General features: G+C 38.5%; 1 long non-coding RNA gene across 1 annotated transcript; it reads left to right on the top strand.

Moving 5' to 3' along the window:
• The first annotated feature begins 1,048 nt into the window (after nt 1-1,048).
• LOC134546789 (uncharacterized) lies at nt 1,049-17,418 on the top strand. Its single transcript, XR_010079261.1, has 4 exons — nt 1,049-5,418; nt 10,247-10,410; nt 13,668-13,762; nt 15,217-17,418. It is a non-coding gene; the product is annotated as an uncharacterized LOC134546789 (long non-coding RNA).
• Nucleotides 17,419-23,919: the final 6,501 nt, after the last annotated feature.

The raw sequence follows: 23,919 nt of genomic DNA, 5'->3' as shown, positions 1-23,919 counted from the left end.
TATTCCATAGTTGGCAATACACTTTCAGTTTCCTTTTGTAATGACAATATTAATACATTTTAAATTTTGTTGAAGACTCCTCTCACCTGTTGTCTTTTCCCAAATATTTTTTATTATCTCCTTTCATCCAAAAACCACCCCCATGACTAATAAGTTCAATATGCACATGGATACTTTTTTCTAAGCACTGATTAGGAAAAAAAGAAATCTTTTTCTCCTCTGACTTTTCCAAGTTTCCTTTCATCAGCAAAAATCCATTGTTAAGAAAAAATTATCCTATGCATAGGCCATGCCAAAAATTAGTGAAATATGCCTTCTCATCAAGAAAATATCCAGAATATGTTAATTCCACCAGGAGTAACATGGTCATATGACATTTGGATGGACTTTTCAGAGACTGGAGATCTAGCAAATAAAAATCCATTTGGTTTCCATGGATGAACTCATCTGCATGACAGCAGTTCTTGTTCTCCTGGGTCAATCCCCAAAGACAGTAGACTGCAACATTCTGTATCCTGTTTTGTAAGAACATCGCGTGAAATCAACTTTGTGAAATTAAAGAAGCCTTAATCCTTCCAACCATAGATATGTGAAGGTGGAAGGCACCTTCACATAAAATGAAGGTATGCACCTTCTCAAAAATTCCTTTGTGTGCTTTTTAGCTGTTGTTTTGTGTGCTGGCATCTATTGCTGTAGAACAGCAGCACTAGGCTTGCAGGCCTGGAAACAGCTCCTCTCACAGCTCTCTTCTTCCCAAGAGAGGCAGCAATTTTAGTCTGTTCTTGCTGGTAAGGTCAGAAAGCAGCAGAGATGGAATGTCATTACACTGTGAGGGGAAAAGGTCTGGTTCAGCAGTGAGGGGAGCTGTTGGTGATGAAGAGGTCAGATATTACTGCTCAGGTGATGAGAAATGTTCTACTTGTCTGTGTGAGGCACAGGCATCTGACATCAGCTGAGTTTTGGTTCTTCTCCCACTGTGTTCTGTAAGTACAGGTAGCTGGAATGTGACTCATGCCTGTAACAAGAGAAGTCCTGTCTGTTACTGGGAGTTCAATTACTTCTAGGCTGCAGCAGAGAAATTGTTTAACAGAGAGAAGATGCAAAGTAGAATGTAGTGAATGGAGCTACAGCAACTTTATATGAGCTGAAATTTTACTCCTTCAGAAAAACAGAGTGGTGCGAAACCATAATTCCAGCTGCTGGAAAGGGAAGAAACAGAGGCGCATTGTCTGTTCTTCTTCCACAGCAGTCCCTGATGCAGATTTACGGCATTTCTTGGGAGTGAGCAAAATAACTCGGCAGTTCTGGACGTATTAGTCAGTGGTTTAAAAATCCAGTAGAAGAGCTCGCCATTTGCTTGTTAATTCTTGAATTCAATAGATTTTCACACAGGAGTTCTGAGCAGCACACCCAAAGCACTCAGGGAATAATGTGGTTCTTACTAGGACTCTAAATTTGGAGACTAAAATTTGTTTTAAATGGTATTTTGTATTAGCAGGGGAAAAAAAGTGTTTCTGGTCTGAAATTTTATATGGCAACTTTCACCTCAAGGTAATGAAAACAAGCTGCGCTATAAACTTTTCAAAACTGGGGTTTATGGAAAAGCTGACAAATCCTTTATTGGAGTGATGTGGCTGGGAGGACTTTAAAAGATTCCCATGGAGCATTATTGATCGTGATCACACAGTCCCGAGCACTCGCACTGGAGACTGCAGGCAGAAGTCCCGCTGTTTTCAATTACTGCGCCGGCCTGGCGGCGTGTCCGGCCGACGGGGCCGTGTCAGAGCTGGTCATCTGCTGGGCGGGGGCCCCACAGGCAGCCCGAGGTTGGTGTGCTTCCTGCCCGGGAACGTCATGTCCCGTGTATCCCCAGCTGGGCCAGCAGCCCTGAGCCCCGTCATTTCTAGCAAAGTCTCTTTATACCAACCCCCAGGGGAAGGAGGGATTTTTTTCAGGAGAATGAGAGGAAGAGGAAATAGAAAAACACACAAATTTTGGATTTCTTCCTCTTTTTGCTGGAATTTAACATCATGCACAGATCATGTAAAAGGAACGGACTTTTAGTGGAAGAATATGGCTTCACTTCTTCCCTTTGGTTTTGAAAGCGAAGTCATGTGATGACGACGGAAGCACCAGCGAAAGCTGGTGATTGGACCTCAGGAAATTCACAGTGGTGTTTTTGTGCCTCTAAATGAGCAACACTGCTGCTTGTAAAGAAGTGAGGTAAAATACTGGCCCCACTGAAGTCCTTGGCAAGCCTCCTGCTGCCTTCAGTGGGGCCAAGATTTTACCCTGAGTCCTGTAAGCCGTCAGGCTTTTGAGTTTTTAATGGGCCCACTCCTGCACAGACAGACTGCTCTTGTAAGCAAGGGTTAGCTAGATTGGCTCGGATACCACACAATTTAAAACTTAAAGGAAAGCAATTTTGTAGTGAAATTAAGGGACTGTAAAAGGAATTTGGCTTTAGACAACTTGCTTCTGTTTGGATTTGGATTATGCTGCAATCTCCTTGTCTGTTTTTAGAGCACATGTTCCTGCCAGCATCAATAATCTATTTTCCTTAGTGCAAGTGAAAGGCTCTGATGGCTCAGAGGTGTAGTCTGGTATCCAGTACTGCTCTGGATTTCTTCTTTGGTTTAGGAATCAGGCTACAAATAGTCAGAGACTGCAAGCTGCTCCTTAACATTTATGTGCTGCCAACACCCGATTCATTGACACGTGGGCCAACACACTCCTTCTTTCCCGTTGTTCTTCTTACAGTCATTCCTGTATTTTTTCCTGATCCCTTGAGTTAATTCAAAAGCCTTTCTTTGCCCATGCAGTCCCTCCCAGCCCAATCTAAACACTCATTTGTGCTTGGCCTGATTGTGTTTTCATTGGCAATATTAATTTTATCCTGTCCAGCAGTGTATTAATCAAGTGCTTTCTTGAACTTTTCAGGTTGCCTCAAATACCTGTATTTCCCCCAAGTACTCCAAAGTAAATAAATCAGGACTTTAGATAGTGAACATCGCATATATCATTTCACCTCAGGTCACTGTATCATGTGGAGGTTAAGCTTCTAAGGGATAGAGGTGGGAAATGAAGACTACAGAGACAGTTGTGGAGGAGGAGTGTGGGGGTAGCAGTCACTCCAGAGAAGTGCATAAAATACCCAGGGGTAAGACTAGGAGAGACTGTGTATGGGGAAGCCCAGCTCTTACTGGCATATGCTGCTGCCCTGGGGGAATGTGTGCTGCAGCCTGCCAAAGCATGGCTCCACTGGTGCTCTCCAAACATATCTTTCCTCTGAGGGCATCTTCTCCTCTGTCCTGTCAAAAATGTCTCCTTTTCTCTTTTCCTTTCTCGCAGCAAATGAGGGCCTACATTTTCCTCTTATAGAAATTCTGCTTGTCCTTGGCTTATGTCTTGGGTGGTAAAGCCGTGAAGCATTCCTGGACTTCTCTGAGCTTATGTGTGTGTGCAAAGCCTGAGGCAGGTCCAGCAGGCACCTGTCTGATGTGGCATTAAGCATGCAGTGCTGCTTGGGGGCTGCTTGGGTGCCTTGCAGAAGGCACCTCACAGCAGAGCCCCCACAGCCCCTGACAGTCAAAGATCCTGGTGCTGTCACACAGTGTGTGACAGAGTAGCTCCTCACAGAGTGCTGCCAACTGTTTTCTGCTTTATTTAAACAGTGACTTTTAAGTGGAAAAAGGATCTCTTGAGATTGGTCACTGATATGAAATTTTTGTTCAAAAGTGGGATGAAAGGAACGTTTTCGTGGTAAAAGTAATGGATTATAAAAGATAGGGCCTACTTTAATAGGAAAGGACCATCAGCTACTACATTCATGTTAAATATACATAAATTGAGGATTTCATTTGCAATATCCCAGAAGTTAGAACTATTTCAATGCCAGTAAGCCTAAATATTTAATTTAGCCTTATCTGAAATGCCATCTGTCTTCTTTAGCATTCCCAATGTTAACTAAAGTGAATAATGATTGTGCTTAATTATGACAAACTTCCCCTGTGTTGGAAGAGTGGATTGGGAGAAAGAGAAAGCTACAAAATGTGCTTCTGACGGGGCAGCTAGGAGTGGTGAGAAAGGAAAGATGAGGACCTTCATCTGTGGAATTCCTGATGTGTTCTAAAGCTGAGATTTAATCACCACACCATGGATTTTGTATATGAGTGTAAGCTCCTACTCTAACACCCTAGTGGTCATACACCTTTGTGATTTTGCTGCCATGGAGCCTGACTCAGTTAAACATTAGCAGCGATTTTACAGAGCTGACTTGATGAAAATGTCAGGTGCTTTATCCCTGCTAGGATTTTGCAACATAATAATTATTGCATGCTAATTTAAAACCTCCCACCTTTTGGCAGTGAAAGAATGTATGGGAAAAAGTATAAAACCAAATGAAGTGATTGCCCTACAAAATGTACTACAGATGTACTACAAAACCCAGACTGGATTCAACGTCCTGAACATGCAAGATAAACACAACCATTTAAGTGCAAAGAAAGTTTACCTTTTGTGACTGCATTTATGCTTGTCATGCAAGGAAGAGTATTTGAGTCTAGCTCCAGCAGTGACCATCAGTATCAGAGAGTGCCTGGCCTTTTATAAGGAAGCTTAAAAATTATCCAAATGTTTCTGGAGACCAAAAAATGTAAAATGTTCCACTACATCAGTCACATCTGCTTCAAGGTTAATTTCAAAATCCTTAGCACTCTATTCTCCAAACACTCCCTTCCCAAAAAACCCAGAGCACTTGACATCCAAAAGAGTTTCACCTTATGGACATTTGCACCTTGGCAAACCGAGAAAAAGTGCCTCATAATTTGTAGACTGCATTGTCAGGGAGCAGTGTATAAAGACTGAGGAGAATTAGGGGGAGTTCACTGAAGCATTTAAAAGAGGAAGGAAATAATGCTGCAAGAAATTTGATCCGCTATAATATGTACAAAAATTTTAGGTTGGTTGGTTGGTTGGTTGTGTTTTTTTGGTTTTTTGTTGTTGTTGTTGTTGTTGTTGTTGTTGTTGTTTTGTTTTGTTTTGTTTTGTTTTGTTTTGTTTTGTTTTTAAGATTAACACAATTTGGATTGTGTTCACCATGTGACTTATCTTAATACATTTCCTCATGGTGACAATATTTTTCCTTATGCTTTCAAATGCGAGGGACACCTTCAGGAGCTCAGAGAGTGTTTCTGCCATCAAGAGACGGGGGACCAGGAAGAAACACAATTGTCGTAAACTTCCTCCTGCTTCCCATTTAGTCAAGAACGTTCCATGCCTGCTGTGATTCTCAGCCTCACCAGGACAAACAGGGAGAGTGACTGATGAAATGATGCATGGCTCTACGGCTGACTGCTCCCTTTCCCTTGCGTTTGCCACTTGCACCGGCGGCTGTACTGCAGCCATATAGATCACATGGTAAGTCAAGTTTGGGTTGAATGGAGTGCTGCCATCTCTTGGATATTTTGTGCAGGTCAAGTCACATATTTTTTCATTTTCCTGCCACTCAAGAATGGTATGAAGTAACATAAGAAAACAACTATTCTGGATGAAAAAGCTTAGGCACTTAGGAAGCAAAATTGTGGTTTTTCATATATTGAAGCATGTAGAACAGAGTACATTTGCTGGTGTATTGGACCTCTGTGTAACTTCTGTTAAGCATTTTTAAACAAAACTATAAAGCATGAACAGTTGGAACAGTTTATACATGATGTGAACACCACAAAGAATGGAAACTGATGGAATTTCATAATTATAGGCAGAAGGACATTAAAATGAATGCATTATAGAGTACTGGATTAGTAAAAAATGCCTATCTTATACTATGTAATTTCATAGTCATTGGAGGTTCCATTATTTATACTCAAAATTTGTCAAATAATTTACTTGAAAATGTCTTTTTAATTAAAAATGCTTTTCCTTCCTTTTTCTTTCTGACTGTGACTCAAGCCAAAAGACTAACTTTAAATACTGTTGTGGTTGGAATCCAGAGCTATCTTCTTCCTGGGCTTTTCCAAGGCCGGAGACAAGAGGTATACGTCCTCCTTCAGTAGTAGCAGGAGTCAGATACTTGTATGTTTGTGTTTCTTTCTTTCTTTTTTTTTTTTTTTTAATTAAATATGAGAGAAATGAAAGTCTAATTGAATTCAAAATAAAAGATAAATACCAGAAATCTTTGCTGCCACAACCTCCTTAACCCAACTCCCCCCACAATGCAAAGGAAACAACATATGACAAGGGTTTTGCAATCATTAATAATGCAACAAGTTATATATGTAAGCAGGGACATGTTCTCTATGAAGAAATGCTAATATTAGAAGAGCAGGGGATTGAATTTATGATTACTGCTGCTGTACTCTGGATCAAGGTGAGGATTCATTGGGGTCACCCTATAGATTCCTCAGGGAAGAGCTGTCAGACACTGTCTGCCTCCCTGCTTTGGGCACTGAAGCTGAGGGGCTCTTCAGAAAACCTGAGGTCCCACAATCTGGTTTTTGGTTAATGCTGGGGGATGGAATTTAAAAACCATCAGCTTTCTCAGTACTCCCCAACCACCACCATTGCATCTGTACCGAGTCATCCCTCTTCACATAAGGGCACAAATCCAGTAGCAAATGCTTGACAGATTATTACCTCAGTGCTGCCATGTGTAGGACAGAAAAACATTGACTCTTGTGCAAGCACAGAGCATTCTGTGTCTGAGACCTGGAAAAGTCTCCTGGCAAGGACGTATGTTCTTGGACGAGCCAACGTCATCTGCTCTTGCTCCTGCTCCTTCTGCTGCAGCCTGTCCTGGCTTCCTTGCAGTCCTTTGTAAGGAGCACATCAGTTCTCAGTAATGTCAGGGAGTTGAATTACTTTTGTTCTCATGTTTGTGCTTTCTGAGGGAAGAACCTGTCCCAACTGCCATCAGAGTGCTCTCTAACAAATCTGAGTGAGGAAATCCCACTTTGTTTTGTCCAAGCTTTGAAATTACATCTGAGTAATAAAATATAAGTTAATTGTATCAGATATTTTCCAGTTTACATCCTTATTGTGTCCATCATAGACAGGGAGAGTAGAAGGTGCTGCTTGTTCCACACCCTTCCCACTCCCCTGGGAGCATTGAAGCACCAGTTTTCCTTTAGATATGAAAGCTGCAAAAACCTCTCTTAAGGGGGCATGTCACTGGTTCTCTGAGGAGCCTAAGAGGACCAAGTTTCTCATTTAAGAGTGGAAGCAGGAGCATAAATCTGACTGCTCAGAAAGTGCTCAGCATAGAGGTCACAGCTATGGTATTGCTACATTTCCCCGAGGCACCTTCCACCCTTATCAGTACCATGATCTCCACAGCTGGTACACAAAATTGGTGTGCTTCATGTCAATTTTCCTAACACTTCCACCTAAAATTTCATCTCTGAGTCAGCCTAACTTAGCATCCCTTTCTCATAAGGTTGGAAATTCTGTGTTTGAAAGTTTGTTCTTCTGTTTTCTTTCTTTTTTTTTCCTTTGAAAGCAATCACTTCTGTCCCTAGCCAAGATTTCTAGCTGTGTATACAGTACAGCCAATGACTGAGTGGTTAGATAACTATCTCTTGCTAAAGGAAGATTTTCTAGAAGAGTTGTGACTGTATTGTGTTTATAATGTTTGGATACATCATTGTACATTCTCTGTAAAAGTAAACTTTTCTTCTAGTAATCACAGAAAAACTAACAACTAATTACTGAGTTAAATTCTAGGGTCACTTCTCATCCACTTGCTTTTCAAACAGCCATTTCCTAAGAAGTTTTATAGATAAATATATTGAGAAGTGAATTACAAGGAAGGGCCTCTATCTCACACAGGTAGCACTCATTGCGGAGTGATTCCTGTAGCATCAGGCAGATTTCATGAGACAGCTGCAGAAATCCTAGTCAGGCTGTTACATGGTGTTACTTCTACTTTCTCTTAAAATGGATTTTCTCTTCTGCAGGTTGTTTTTTCACTCTGTGAAGTGCTATGTGTATCTGTACACACAGATCAACTGTACATGAGCAAAGAAGAATTGCATATAATGCCAGATACTTTGACCAAGATGAGCAAGCAGATCACAAGCTGGCTTTAGGCATTCATTACTGACTGTGGAAAGAATAGTTCAAGGCATTTGCTCTGAACAAATCTTTATCTCCTCCTTCAGTGGTGCTGACTGCAAACACTATTACGGAAATCTCTGGGTGGCAATTTCCTGGACAGCCCTGATGCACTTGCATCACAACTTGAGTGTGGGTGGCAGGGTGGAGGAGGGAATGGAGCTACGTGGCATAGCTGCACCTATCTTCATAGCTATTCATCCACCAAAGCAGTAACAGCATATAAAAGTGGCAAAGTGATTTCACAGCTCTAATCTGGTTTATCATAATTTTTTCCAAGCACTGCCTCAAAGCAGGCAGGGAAAGGAAATACACATTACTGCTTTGTTCTGGTTCATGACTAACCATGTTCAAAATGTGCAGTATTTTCCAGAAGTGAAGGTTTTATGACTTATTATCTTTTCCATAACAGTACGACATTATCTACAGCTGATATAAAGAGAATTTCTTTTTTTTTCCTTTTTTTTTTTCTTTAATAATGAAGATGCGCCTAGTCACAGGAAGAAGTGATTCAGACACACAAAAATACCCACAAAAATTCTGTCTTCCTGTGCAGGAAGTTTACCTTTAGTTACAAAATTCACATTTCTGACTAAAGCCATAGATAGTTAGGAAAGAAAATCCATTTAATAGGGCAGGATTAGAATAAAATATTCCTGTGTGGTTACATTTGATCTGCACTGTGTGGTCTATCACAGATAAGTGAGGAGGTATACTAAGGTAGATATGAGTTTTGGCTGAAAACTGATGCTAATTCATGATGGAATTTGTTGAGAAATCTTCAGATCTACAGCTTCAGAGACAGACACAATTTGTTTATCCTGCAGCTTAACACCCTGATGCTCACTTGGCAGCTGTCTTCTTCCTGCCAAAGACAAATATATGAAAATCAGGAAGTGTATGCTTCCATGAATCAACTGCATTAAAGAATTGTCAAGCTGAGATTTATGGCTGGCTCAATCAAGTGGGTATAAGTAGAGCTGTCTGTACTCTCTTATCCAGGCTCATCTTTTGACCCTCACAGTTTCATCAAAGATAAATTAACTATTCTAGCAATGCAATAATGAATACAATGGGTATAAATCTGTTATCTTGAAGACAAAAAATATAAATAAAGCCAAGCCATGCTTGGCTGTGGTCTGGAATAGGACATAACCAAAAATCTTTAGAGGTAGCTGTTAGCAGAACAACTCCAGTGCTATTTCAGGACCAGGTTATAGACGTCAAGAAGAGACATTGCCAAATTAGCTCTGGAGAGCTTTCAATCTCCTCTGTATACTTGGCATGCTGCTACCTCATAAACGTTTATTAGCTGTTGGTGTCTTAGTCACTTGAAAATGTCAATACCCCACTAAATATCTTAATCAGTTCATTTTGAATAATGGCAAATGATGCTTAGAGACTTAAGTATAGAAAAATGAGACATCATCTGAGCAGGATCAAAAAATCGCCCAGGGAACCTATCTGTGATAGTAAAGGACTCCTTATCAGATAAAACTGTAGGAAAGTCTGTGGCTAGGGGTTGAAATGAAAACAATTTAGACTAGAAATAGGGCACAGTTTTTGAAAAGTGAGTAAATTTAACTTTTTGAACTAGTTACTTAAGAGTGAATCATGTAGCCCCTTGACAACTTTGAGATACTGTCAAAAATATATGCTGTAGTTCTGCCACAGCTTACTGGATTTGATGTAAAGTACCAAGGTAAATTATTCTATGACCTGTATTATGTGAGAAGTCAGGCAAGAGCACCCATATGGTCCCCCTGGTTTTTTAGAAGAATGAGCGTGCAAATCATTTGCAAACACTATCATCTTCCCAGAAAGTGTAAGGGAGGTGGCCTGACTCTGCAAGATAGTGGATGCAGTGCAGGGCATTTTCTGAACACTGATGTTAGATTCAAAGGTGAAGAAAAAGGGTTCATGTGGTGATCCTTCCTTTTATGTTCAGCATAGCCCTGACCAGAGCAATAGAGCAGACCTGCAGGCACCAGCAGCTGATCACAGGTTTGACGGAGTTTAGAAGGTACCTATGACATACCGGCTTTGAACAACTCCGTGTTTTGATTGGGATGTGGGCTTTTAGGATTTGTATGTTTCATCTTACTCTAATTTAATCAGCTACTAATATTTTAAATAGTGTCCCTCCAGTACTGCAACCAGGAAGAAGTACTCGTGGTGCTTTGTGGCTTTTGTCCGTAGTGATGAACACATGAACCAGAAGCCTCAAGCAAATGCAGATCAATCAGACCTGTTGGACAGTGAAGCAGTGGAAATGAATGAGCAGTGACAGTGGCCTCACTGGTGAGCAGATTCCTATTTATTTCTTCATGATCTACTTAAGTGCATTCAAGATCCAATTAATATATTATGCTTAAATTTAGGAACAATGCCAAAAAAATTGGTATACCTAATCTCTCTTTTCATACCTTTTCCAAAGTGCACAGCCATGTACTCACTTTCTTAAATTTTCATTGCTCTGGCTAGCACTGACTTCAAACCAGCACAACCTGGGTTATATTTCTAGGTTGATAAAAAGTGAAAAATGAGTAAAGAATGAAACTGCAGAGTGTTAAGAGTTCCCTGTTTACTCTGACCAAAGATCTCATCTGTCTTTCAAGGACTGCCATAGGCACAAATGTTATTAACACAAGACAGGAGGTGGTTTCCCGTACCATCAAGAAGAAATTATGAAAATCTTTGCCCAGACATGGTGAATTTTGTAAAAATGGCTGCACTTCAACTATGCACACAATTATGGATTGTTTGTATGATCTCAGGTTCAGAGGTAGACACTGAAAGCTTTCATAAGAGGATATTGTGCTGGTTTTAAGCTGGGATACAGAAGGTAAGGTGGAAAGAAATATGAACCTCACAGACACACAGAAACACACCCACCAACACTCAGCTGCATTTACCATGATGTTGCACCACAAAATGTAAGTGTAAGGCTAAGAGGGAAGCTGAAGCTCATTATCCACCTACCCACGTCCATAATTTCATAGGGGCTGGTACACTGGTGCCTCTGATGATCTTCTCTCCAGTTGTCTTGTGTCCAGTGTCTGTATTCTGCCTGGAATCCTACCAAATACAGGCACACATAGGCTCTCACCTGATCTGTGTGACAGTCAAGCTGGCAATCAAAGCAACTTTAGAGTTGCTCTATTCATTTTGGAGTGACTCCAGATATACTGCTTTGTAGTGTTTCCCTGAATGATGAAAATGTAATTCCATTGCCAAAATGTTACATCTAAGGAGTGTCCTGACCTCAGCATGGGTCTGGAAAGGTGAGAAGGGTTGGCAAATGCTGAACAACTACTAATCAATAAAGCTTTGACATCTCAAGCAGCAGAGAGCAAGCCTAACAAAATGCTTTGAGGGGAAATGTGCAAGTAAAGCAGACAGGAAGGTTTGTCAGTTTAAGAACTGAATATAATTCAGAGAAATACCAGACTCTAACAGACAGCAAAGGCAGCATGTGCAGGCATGAGATTAGCCTGCAGTGATGGATAGGAGAGAAACTCACTTCCATTCGTGTCTCTTCTTCTACAGTATCACCAGCATAAGAGGCAAGGTGTAAAAGGTTGGTGTCCATTACACTGCATCCTTAGATTTAGCATTCAAATTTACAACCATCCCTTACATGGCTTGTTTGAGAGGACAAGGAATGCAATACCTTTGGCCCATATAGAGTAAGGATATGAACAAGTTCAGGATTTTGTTTAAAATAATTCACTCATTCTATTAATTTCTCCAAGAAGTTTAATTGAAAAGAATTATTGCACGGCAGTCTGAGTCAGCAGATAAACCAGGATCATATGATACCTGGTTAGCAGCCCATAAGAAATGGATGACAAATGCTGTTTAAGATATGTATGGAAAAATCTCTTAAATCTTTGACTTGGGAAAAAAAAAAAAATTCTTCTTTCATCACTTAGATTTAGTAGCTTTGTCTTTGCCAGTTAGAGCTACTGCATTAAACACACAGCTAATCACTGATGTTTTTTAAATCTTTGCTGTGGGTCTTGGCTTTTTTAAAGTCAATTTTTTTTTCTTTTCTTAAACAGTCACTCCAAACACCCTTTATGTGGGAATGTTATTTAAGAAAAACAAGTATTTTGTACCTTCTAATAGTTCTCTAAACAATTTCCCCTTACCTTTAATGACATGTGAAACATTTGAATGATTCACTGAGGAGAAAATCAAGATAATACAGGTCATTTTGTAAACCTAAAGATACGAAGAAGTTTTTAAACCTCTGTAATATGGCATTTAAGCAATGCTCACTGTCAGTCCTGTGAGAGCTCAGAATTGTTTCACATTTTCCCCTATAAAAGGCCAGTTTCCATTGTTTTATATTTTCTGCCAAAATACTGCTCTGAACTGTTAAAAATCAGAAGGAGGTATTAAGCCAGAAACAGTCACTTAAAATTCAGTTTAAATAACCTTGATTCAGCGGACTTTAGGGCACAGGAGGTGAAACTGCTTGCAGATTTACAAACACCTTTGGTTTGTTTAACTTCAAAATACCTTTGAGTATGCATTTCCCATATTTGGCAAGCATAAACTGGGAAACCAAGGCATCAATGCAATCACAAAACTGTTTTAAACAATACTTCCCATATTCAAAAATTACTATTTTCCAGCATTTTTTGTTTCCTTTCTGAAATTTTCCCTTTATTTCTCTGTGTGCTGCTTGGGAAACACAGTTTTATTTTATTTTATTTTATTTAAACATGCAAGCCTTTAGCATGTCAGTATACAACTGGTGGCAGCAGACGCCTCTTCTTGGCAACAACCTGCACGTTTACAGCTGCATCCAGTGCTCAGTGAAGATACTGAAGGGCTTTCTACTGACTTCACTGGACTTTTGTTCAGCCTTGATGTGTCCTTGGTGTTTGGCATAGAGGACAAGGCACTGATGAAGCAGTACAGACCAAACATTTAGACACTCTAGAGAAGGTGTGGTTAAGAGGAGAGAGCAATGGAGTCTTTTTATGTTTGTGTCTATGGGAATGTTTGTTCTTTTCTTAAAAGTAATTTCTTACTAATATTTAAAAAAGCAAAATATAACTGGGGAATTACAAATTCCCGCAAGCCCAAGTCTCAGCCGTAAGTGTAATATTTGTTTACAGAGATTGGATTCCTTCTCAGGCCAGTGCAAAGTATCTGTGTTTGACCAGTTTCTAAAGAAACTGCTTCACATGGAAAATCAGCTATGCACAGGACTTTCAAACTTGCTCTGAAGGACCATAATTTCTGTGGAAGAGATTTTGATCTGCATACTTGTCTCTTACACAGTCTTTTGATTCTTCTAATGTATTTACTTATCGCATATGTGATCCTTTTAGACAATATTACTATGTTAAACAATATACCATATTACTATGTTGAACACTCTGCCTGGTGCAGAAGCTGGACAAATATGGAATCTTCCACAGCATTAAGAACTCTCCTGAAGAAAACTGGAACCAACAAGTTGTCTCTAACAGATGAAGGAATGCTAGTATAAATGGCATTATATGGATGATATCACTTACTGTCTATTTTGTTGCCCACAGATCCAAACTTCCCCAATTTTTTTTTTCATCATGTGAAATAGCTGCTGAAATATCCACTTATTCATCCCGTGATCCTACATGCTTCTCACTTCTAGGTAAGAAGGACAGTGACTCCTTACCAGTATAGAAGCTACTACAGCAAAGATGAGTGCAAATTTATATCATCCTTGAGCTTCTCTAGAAGCTGTTCTATTATTTGAGACAATCAGATCGTTATTCAGCAAACAAAAAGGAAATGCTGGCCAGCTGGAAGTACAAAATAAGCCTTCATACATTTTGAGAAAAGAATGGGGGCTTTCAGATAAATTGCTTTTCCTTGCTGGGCCCTCTTTTGCTGTGGTTAATTATGAGTGGCACATACAAGAAAAGGCAAGCCAATAAGAAAAGTTTACAGGCAACGCTAAGAAAGCGTCCTAATTCCTCCGGGCCCTTTAGCATATTGTTGTACACCACTAAGCACCGGCTCTCCGAGTGATCTCACCAGGGTACCAACAATGTAGAGGTCTTCAATGGATGCTTGTTCAGGCTTAACAATCACAGTTTAAAGAGCAGTTGCCTATGCATTGCATCAGTTAAAATTAAGACATGCATCTTGTTCCCACAAGGGGTTTGGCTGTGGGGTTTTTTCTACTGAGGGATGTATAATACAGAGTCCTGGTGAACAATGGGAACCTGCACTCAAGACATAAGTTTCAGGATTGCTAATGTGGCCAAAAGACAAAAGAGTGTCTTTTGATGTCACAAAGGTCATGAAACAGCAAAAAACAACACGCACACACAATAGATGACCAAAATATGTAAGCCTGCTGGAAATAACAATTTCTATCAAAATAATTTATTTCTTTTTCTTAGGGGAATTAGAAGAAGTGAATTGCATATGCAATTCTTTACAATATAAACACATTTTTGCTTTAGGGAACGAACACAAAAATAGTGTGGCAGATTATTTCCTTGAACTGCTGCTTTCTACAAAATAAAATGGAGCACAAAGGAGGTGGCTCACTGGAAAACTCTGCCTGCTCAGAGGGAGCTTTGGTTAATGAATTACCCCATCAGTCATCCTGGTGAAGGCAAGGATAGAGTAAGGATAGATTTTAATGCACGTAGTGATGACTCTCTGTGTGTGTTAAGTGCTTGCTCTCAGCAGAGCACATTCTGTAGTCCAAGGAGATGCAAAGAGAAAGACCAGCATTTTCAGAGCATGACTCATTCCATGTATTTTACATCGACTTTTCACATCCTAACACTGACAGCTGTCTTAAAACACACCTGGTTCTTAGATGACTAATTTGACATTCACAGGAAAACTGGGACACCTCTGAAGGTGTCTGGGTTTTGCCTCTTGTCTCAGTAATTTCAAGGTCTAGCCCAGCACTGTTGTGAGGGTGCATGAAAGGATCCAAACACCATATCATTCGTATTTTTTACCAAACTTCTTAGTGCAAATGTTTCTTGGCTATTTAAAGCAGATCTGTGTTGGGATATCATAGAGTACATTCTTCCTTTTTTTTTTTTTTTTTTTTTTTTTTTTTTTTTTTTTTTTTTTCAGCAATGCCTAAGTGCCCCCAGTACCAACAGATGAAATATAGATGCAAATTTACTAAATGCTAATTTTTTTACACTGCTAATCACCCATCATAAATTATATGAATATACTGAATTCACTGGAAGAAAAAAGAAAAATGAAAGAGAGGGAAAGAGACAATCCAAGTATCTATATAACTGAGGTAAGATGTGATGTGAGTTAAAATGCTGTGAAATATTTGGTTTCTTATTTGATGCCACAAGTTCCTGGGTATGTTATTGATAAGCTATCTATCATTTAGAGTTACTAAGGCCGTAAGCTTGGACTTCTTTTCAACATGATAATATGGAATGGTTAAAAATTCTGATTTTTTTTTCCAGAATAGTTGATGGACGAAAATTAAAGACTGATTACTGGGAATTTTACTGAAAGCAGAGAGAAAGACACCATCTGAATTGTTTACAGCTTGAATCTGTCACATTAAGACTTTTTTAAATTGAAAAGAACTCCTTAAGAGGCAGAAATATAGCTGATTGAGCAAGCATTTCCCTGATTATTTTCTGTGAAGGCCTATAGTAGGTCAGGCTGTTGTAATCTACATTAGCTACTCTGCTAATGATTTGCAAATGAAGAATCCAAAGAAATGTGATGGGTCTTTCAGAAGCCATCAAATTGTACTGCCATCTTGATCCATTGGAAATGATTCATTTTATATAAACAGAACATTAAAAATAAGTCAGAAAGCTCTGAACCATAATAACTTTTCTTTTCACTGGACTAAAGTTAGCAACAACATTATTGTTCTAACCTGAGATGTACCTCACATGTTTTTACCTTGGAGAATTTTTTCATAATCTCCTTGCATATTTCTATTACTCTCTGTTCCTACTGTCACTGATACTGATTTAATAACTTAATGACCTGAACTGTTTCTGACCTCCAATTCCTTCCTGAAGTTTTTTTTTTGCAACAAGGATCAGTGCTACAGTCTTCTACAGCTGTCAAAATCTCTGCACAACCTCAAGAATAGGTGAGAGCATCTCCCAGGCAACAGGCAACAGTCTAGAAATGCTAATGATGCATATTAACTTCCTATCTCTGCATCTATCTACCACAGTGTGTTTCTTAGATCAGAGTTGAGGAACTTAGTATAATGTGGATCTGCTCAGTACAAGTCATTTTGTCTCTAGCTCACCATCTGGGTCCCCTGGTCTGCGCGCTCAAAATGTGGTGTCAGATTATGGATCCTGTGCATGCCAAGGTATTGCCTTTTCAAGAGCTGTTTCTCCCAGCTGAGTGTCCATAGATGTTGACTATTTTTACTGTAAACTCAAACAGATTAATAGATATATTACATACAGTTTATCTTGTTAAGAACAAAAATCAGGGTCATATATAGCTAAGTAGAAATTTTGTCAGGCTATATCGTCTTTGGGCAGCTAGGAGTTTTACTCAATTATTTTTTTTATTTCAAAGAAGCTGTTAATTGTTTTAAGGCCAGTTTCTTATTCCTGGTAGGATTTTTTTTTCTAATTCTCTTGTTTGTCAAGACACTAAACCCCTGAGGGTAGCCACCCTTACACAGGGGGATGTGTGTGTGAGGAAGTCGTCCCCTCTGTAGAATAGATGAGTGAGATATGAATCTTGGGATATGGTGCAATGGTTGTGGGTGTGAAATGAAGGATTTCAACTGGAAAGAAGTGTCTGGGTCAGAGAAAATGCACAAAGTTATAACTAGATGACTCCAGCTGTGCAGAAAATATGGAGTACCCTGGGTGTGAGGAAATTGCTGCTCAGATACGTTGTTATGATCAAGCCCTGAAGCGCTGAGTTCTTAATAGGCACCCAGTAAAGAGGTTTTCTCTGCTCTTAACTTTTGTGTTGTCTGCTGAACATTTTTCTCTCTGCTGCAACTCTGGGATCACTGATTCTACCTTCACAGGCTCAGCCCTTCCTCTCTGTCACTGATTCTCAGTGGCTTCTAATCTCCTAATGTGCCTTACTGAACGGACCATGAGAAACTAATCTCTGATATTTAGTTCTTACAGGGTGTGTGTGTGAGGGAGCACAAGGCAGCAATATTTAAGAACTTCTGGTGTCCAGAAATCTTATTCTGCGTAAAGTAGCTCACAAAAGTAAGTGTGAACAGAAAAGGGTGGAGTTTAAGTTTGAGAAAACAAACTTCTTGATTCTCAGGATGATATTTTTACTGGCTAGTTCTTGTAAAAGATTGAGGTATTGTCCTGGAATCCATTATTTTCTAAGGACATTTCACCAGAACCCTCAATAGGAGCAGGAATGTTTTGGGGAGGAGATCAGAAAGTGCCAAGAAACATTTCCTTGAATGTCTGTCCAGAGTTTCTTGAATGATTATATACATATGGCACCATTTCACTTGATACTTTGGAACATTAGCGAAAAGGGAGGATCATAACCAAAGGTCAAAATTCTTTCATATGCAAACAGCCTAAAGAGAAGAGTACATTTTCACTGGAAGGATAAATGGCACAATACATGACCTGGAGAAACTGGACAGAGTGTATGTGATTGTGTTAAGTGTTGTTCACTGACTGCTTTCTTGAAATAAACAATGAGGTGTTGCTGGCATTTTGAGTTGATGGACCACTTCCAGATTGGCACAAAATTGTGAATAGGCTAATTATAATCTTCTTTGGAGGAAAGACTATGTAATCTGCATTTAGAACCTCATCTGTAAGAAACTCATTAGTTAACATAGATGATTAAAACCCCTAAATTTGGAGATTGGACATTTTGGCCAATGCTTGGAAATAAATTCCTATTTGTGTGAGAAGTGAGTCTTGAATTTTATTCAAAAAGATCAAAGAAAGGAGCTAGAATTACAACAAACACTTGTCTATTTCTTTCCACAATTGTAAGAATCTGGTAGACTTTTACTCCTCTGAGCATCAAATAAGGTTTTGTCCTCTTTTTCACTCAAAGAGCTAATGCAGAAGTTGAATGTGAAGCTGAGCTTTAACAAAATAAAAGCTATTATCTCCATAAATAATAGTATCCATGTATGCTGACCAAAATCCATCCAGGGAACAAGAAGGTGCCAAAGCCAGAACTTTGCCACCTTGTTGCCAGCCCAACATTTTACTGAATCTGTAAGTGGCAGTTAGACAAGAAATAATTATCAATTGTCGCCATCAAAAGAAATAAACCATTAAGGCTGTTTACTATGTCTAGCAATGGAATGAGAGCACTGAAGAAAGGTTGGCTGCCTGTGAAGGCAAACCTAATGGCCACTGGGTTGCAACCAATTTATTGAAACAACATTGAACACACCATTAGTAAAGCTGATTAAAAAAAAATACTTAGGACTAAATACTTCTTGTTGTAAAATACCTTTGAGTACTTTTAATAGCTTTTTTCTCTCATATTAGGCTAATTAAATAACCACACTTCATCTGTCAGGGATTAATTTCCTTCCAGTTTTCTGACTCAGCAAATGGTTCAGGAGGATCTTACTGACATATTTTAAGTCTGCAAGGTATTTGAATACTTATTTTATAAATGAATTTTATAAAGGCATCACTTTTTTTGTGTGCCCCAATTGCAGCTGAATTAATTTGTCGGCTGGGTCATTCGTGCGTGCTATTCACTCACAGAAGTGAATAGCTGGAGTTACAGCTTGCAGGTTACCAGCACTGAAATATTTTAGAACCTTTGTTTCATTATGAACAAATCCAGGCTTGCCAAAGCCTGCTCCTGCTGCTTTTCTCACTTCATTTTGCAGCACAGCTGTTTTAAACTTCCTAAAAGGATTCAAGGCTGATCAGCTGGTATTTATTGGCTTCAGACAATATGCTGTACATACAATAGCAGTACATACTTTTGATGCTTAAGAAAAAAGACATGTTTGTTATTAAACAGTTTTGGAAAATGTTTTAACTAGATTTGAGAGGGTGACAAATAGCTTCTTTAAGAGAATGAACTTTAAAGGAAGTTTTTTCTATTTCCTTAAGGAATGCTTCTTTTGAAAAGATCAGATTTATAAACCTCTCAAAGAGCCAGTACACCAAAAATGCTTTTGTTACTTCATTGACTACTTGAGATTTCTCTTTTAAGTAGTTCTCAAAAAGAAGACAAGAAGGGAATATGTTTTCTCAAGTGGAACTTTTTTACTTATGAAAGGTGAAGGGAGAGGGAGGATGAAGCACAAAATACAATGCATTCTGCAAGCTTGATGTTCCAAAAAGATTTTCAGGAGTCCCAGCTGGACCACCAGTGCTTTGGAGAAGGCGATCAAAGCAAAAGCCGGGTAGTTAGGATGAGGTTTGCTGCCTCTTTACCAAACTCTTTCCTATGTCTTCTCAAGAAGACAACAGTATTTTTGGGAATCAGTAGAATTTCCCTCCACCTCTGCTGTCGAATTCTGTTTTTACTAGCTGGTACTGCCAATTTTCAACTATTCATGTGCTGAATTTCAAAAGCCCCTAAGCAACAATAAGAAAATGAAAAGGGTTCAGTGATTACTGTCATTACCCTACATATTCAGTTCAAATGTTAAAAAATAAAGAGAAATCATGACATACAAATCCACATTACATGAGAACTGGTTGTCCGTCCTAATTAAATCCTTTCACCTGCGTGTGTTCAGTTTTTCTTATAATGTTAAGCCCATGTGCTTTTAATGACTTATGCCTTCTATTCATACAAAGAGAATACATTTTCCTTTTATCTTCCTCAGGTTTTTTTTCACACTCAGCATTTTATCAAGTTAATCTGTTCACATACATAAATGAAAGACCTTAATTACACCAGTTTTCATAAGACCAGCAACACATAATGGAAACTATGAAAACCCACGGGGGTCTAGTACATGCTTAGCTTACACGAATAACAGACAATAAACCACTCCAGGGTCAATGGGTAAATGAGTTTCATACAGCATTGGGAATAGATGAAAATCATAGAACCATTTAGGCTGTAAAAAAACTCTTAAGTTCATTAAGTCCAACTGTCCATCACTGCCAAGCCCAGCACTAAATCATGTCCCTAAGCACGACATCTTCACCCCCTTCAGCAATGGTGATTCCACCACTTCCCTGGGCAGCCTGCTGCATGCTTGCAGGCCTTTCTCTGAAGAACTTTTTTTTCTAGTATCCAAGCTAAATCACCCCTGGTACAACCTGAGGACATTCCCCTTGTCATACTTCTTGGTAGCTGGGAGAAGAAAATGACCCTCACCTCATTACAACCTCCTTTCAGGTAGCTGTAGAGAGCAATAAGGTCCCCCCTGAGCCTTCTTTTCTCCAGACTAACCAACCCCAGCTCCCTCAGTCACTCCTCACAATACTTGTGCTCCAGACTCCTCACCAGTTCCTCTGAACACGCTCCAGCCCCTCAATGTCTCCCTTGTAGTGAGGGACCCAGAACTGTACACAGGACTTGAGGTGGAGCCTCACCAGTGCCAATTATGGGGGAATTGGTCACTGCCCTGCTCCTGCTGTCTCCACTATGTCTGATACAGGCAAACACAAGAACTTAAATGAAAAACGCAGTCCCAAACTCTCTTCTCTCCTGGATAAAACTGCTCAGTCTCAACAAGCCAAATGGTAGAGTGGAGTTCTTACCACCCTTGTAGGGAGGAAAGTTGTGCAAGAATATATTTTTATTCTAACCATATGAAGCAATGTATCTAGTGTGAAATTAAATGCAATTGTGTACTGCCTATGAAACAGTAGAATACTTGAACATGAAACATTTACTTTTGTATGGAGTAATTTAACTTCAAATGCAAAAGGGATCAAAATATACTTTCCTGATTGAATTTCCTGCTTTTTTCCCCACAATATTCAGTACAATGAATCAATCTTCCTCAATACAAGAATTTAAATCTTAAATAAAATGTATGAAAGTTGTTATCCCTCAAATTACTTACATTTTTTTACTTGTACATTTCTTTGGGCTTTTAGAGAGAAAGCAAAAAACACACTGCTAATTTTCATATTTAATTTATTAATGGTCAGTTTTCTCCTATTTATTCCTGTGCCAACACTGTTTTTTCCCTCTCTATTATTGAGCTGTTCGTATTTTATGAGGAATAGTCATGTCCCTTTTTAACCTTTGTTTTATTATATTAAATAAGTCAATGTCTTTTTCATATGATATTTACTCTCTTCTTGCTAATCCCAAACCACAAATATCTTTATTATGTTTATTGTAAAAATGCTTTCTGAGAAACCATAGTATTTATAAATTTTTCCAAACTTATAGTGCACTCAGAATAGAGTAATTGTTTTCCTCCTAAATATTCCTACCTGCTAATATCTTATCTACTGTTGTGCAAGAGTCTGGGAAATTGTGAAACAGTGATTCATCCAGATGTTCCCAGATATTCCTAATCTGATCAAACTAAGGGTTATCACATCTCTTACCAGTCTGTGTTGTCCTTCCTTTACCTGCAGTGCCTTTTACCCCAGTTGCTATAGAAGTGTTACATGAGCTCAAATTCACTGTCTAAAGAGCAGCAAAAAAATTCAGCAGAGATGCTCATTCTCTCTACAGTCTTCAGAGAGCTCTAAATCAAATTCTTTGAGCATGGTTAAACTATAAATTCATGCTCTTAATTGTTGCCTTGAATGAATCATGAAAGTTGCAGCACCCTGATTATAACATACTGCTCAAAATTAGATCTGCCAATATAACCACACATGGTGGAGCAACTGCACTGTATGGTTTACTAGCATTTCAAAAGAGATTTCAAAATTTTCAAAAAGCTCTCAGATTACTTCCTTCATGATGAATTCTGTTATGATGATCTGCTTTTTGTTTTTTGGGTTTTTTTTTTTTTAATATATATATATATTTTTTAAAATTATTTATTTTATTTTATTTTAAATTGCCTGCCATTCACCTCAGTCTAATTCTTGGCTTTAGAGAAGTGCCCACTTCTCTCAGAAAAGAAACTTCTCATCTTTCACTTAAAAGAAACTATAACAGCTATTTATTCAAAGGTATATACATATTTTGTTCATGATCATTCAAAAAAGTTAAGAAACTTAAAAAAATCACTCCAAACTCTTCTGTAAATCAGCCAAAGCTTTTTAAATATTTTAAATGACTGAAGAACATTTCTCTCCCTAATGTCTGAGATCTCATGTGATCTTTTTTCTGATGTTAAATATATGACTTACTGCTTGTACTGATAATTCTGGAAATAATGGTTTCACAAACCCAAAAATCTATGCTTTGAAGAGACCTAATTTAAAATATTTTTATTTATTTTTTATTTTTCCAAAAGGCATTTCTTCTTGAACAGAATAATTGAATGAGTATATAAGGGTTTATTTGAGCACAAGGTTTCACAGTTGCTGCTACAGGTGAATAAACATAAGTAGCCTCATACTATATTTGAGCATTTAGTCTAAATATTTGTAAATGACATAAAGGAGACATTTTAGCTTTCAAGTACAGAAGAGAGGAAATAAAGTTACATTCTCCAAAATGTGCACTAGCAATCTCCAGGAGCAGATTATGGCAAGTTAACCTTATCTAAAGAATAAGATAAAAAATGCATATTGTGAGGCGTTGAAGTCAAGGATGTAGCTTGCAAGTTGGAGTTGGAGTTTTACAACTTACAGATAAAAATGAGACATTTTAGGGAAAGAAGTAGTTATTTTGGGAAGAGATCTATGACATCTGTCCTTTGTCTTGTGACCATACTACAGAGAAAGCACGTAATCTTGCATTAAAGCCTACAGAAGCTACTAAAAGTCTTTCTATCAGAAAATTTATTCGACAATCAGTTACAAGGAGAGTTAAGTTTATATTTTGTTATTTTTACTATGCAAACATATGCTATATGTAAGAAATATATTACATTTCAAAATTTTAATGTGCTGGTTTAAAAGGAGACATCAAATTGAAAGTGTTTAATAGCCCTGATTTTATTAGTACATTTTATCTAATAGTTTACAATAATTTATATGACATTACGTGTCAGTAATTGGCATAGTACTTTAAAGAAAAAACTTTACATCTGGAATAAGCTGTACTGAGTACCGGAGTTTAATGTCAAGAAAGATGCAATAAAACAGAGAAAACTAAAAAGAGCCTTTCTCCTTCTAATAAATCCAGACAGTCCTGTTTCTGTTCCAGTGACATCAGAGCACTGGACTGATACCAAGTCATTGTAAAAAACACTTCTAAGAAACATCTCTCTACTCTTTGCAGACACAAGATGTAAGAACACATCATATAAGAATACATTTAGAGCAACAGATCAAATAAATAAACATTTTCCCACAAAGGAGAATCAGAACTGCTTACGTTGTTTCTTGATTTATGGGCATGAATTGAAATTTCCTACAAAACAAGCCATTGTGTCTACTTTTACAAGCTAATGAGCAGCGTGTGACTGTTTCTTCTATTTCTTAAGGCTATAAAAAGTTTCATTTCAAATACTTTGTTTATTGCATGTCACATTTCATTCCATATGTGCTTATGCTGGGCTGTATCATATCAAGATGACTTCTAACTGCAACACAAAACAGAGCAAGCCAATAGACCAGTATCAACCAGCTTCTCGCTTTATGTGCTTTCCCATAAGTTTAAGTAGATTTGAATTTTCATTTCTATCTGGAGGACACCTTTAGGTGCATTTGGTAAGAGGCTCAGGCTATATCAACTTTCTGCTGGCTTCAACAAAAGGGCTGAGAGATTTGCCAGCCCTAATTCTCATGGGCCATCTCTGCTGGA

This window comes from Prinia subflava, chromosome 2, assembly GCF_021018805.1.
Source record: "Prinia subflava isolate CZ2003 ecotype Zambia chromosome 2, Cam_Psub_1.2, whole genome shotgun sequence".
NCBI lineage: Eukaryota > Metazoa > Chordata > Aves > Passeriformes > Cisticolidae > Prinia > Prinia subflava.
This window is presented reverse-complemented; position numbering and strand designations above follow the sequence as displayed.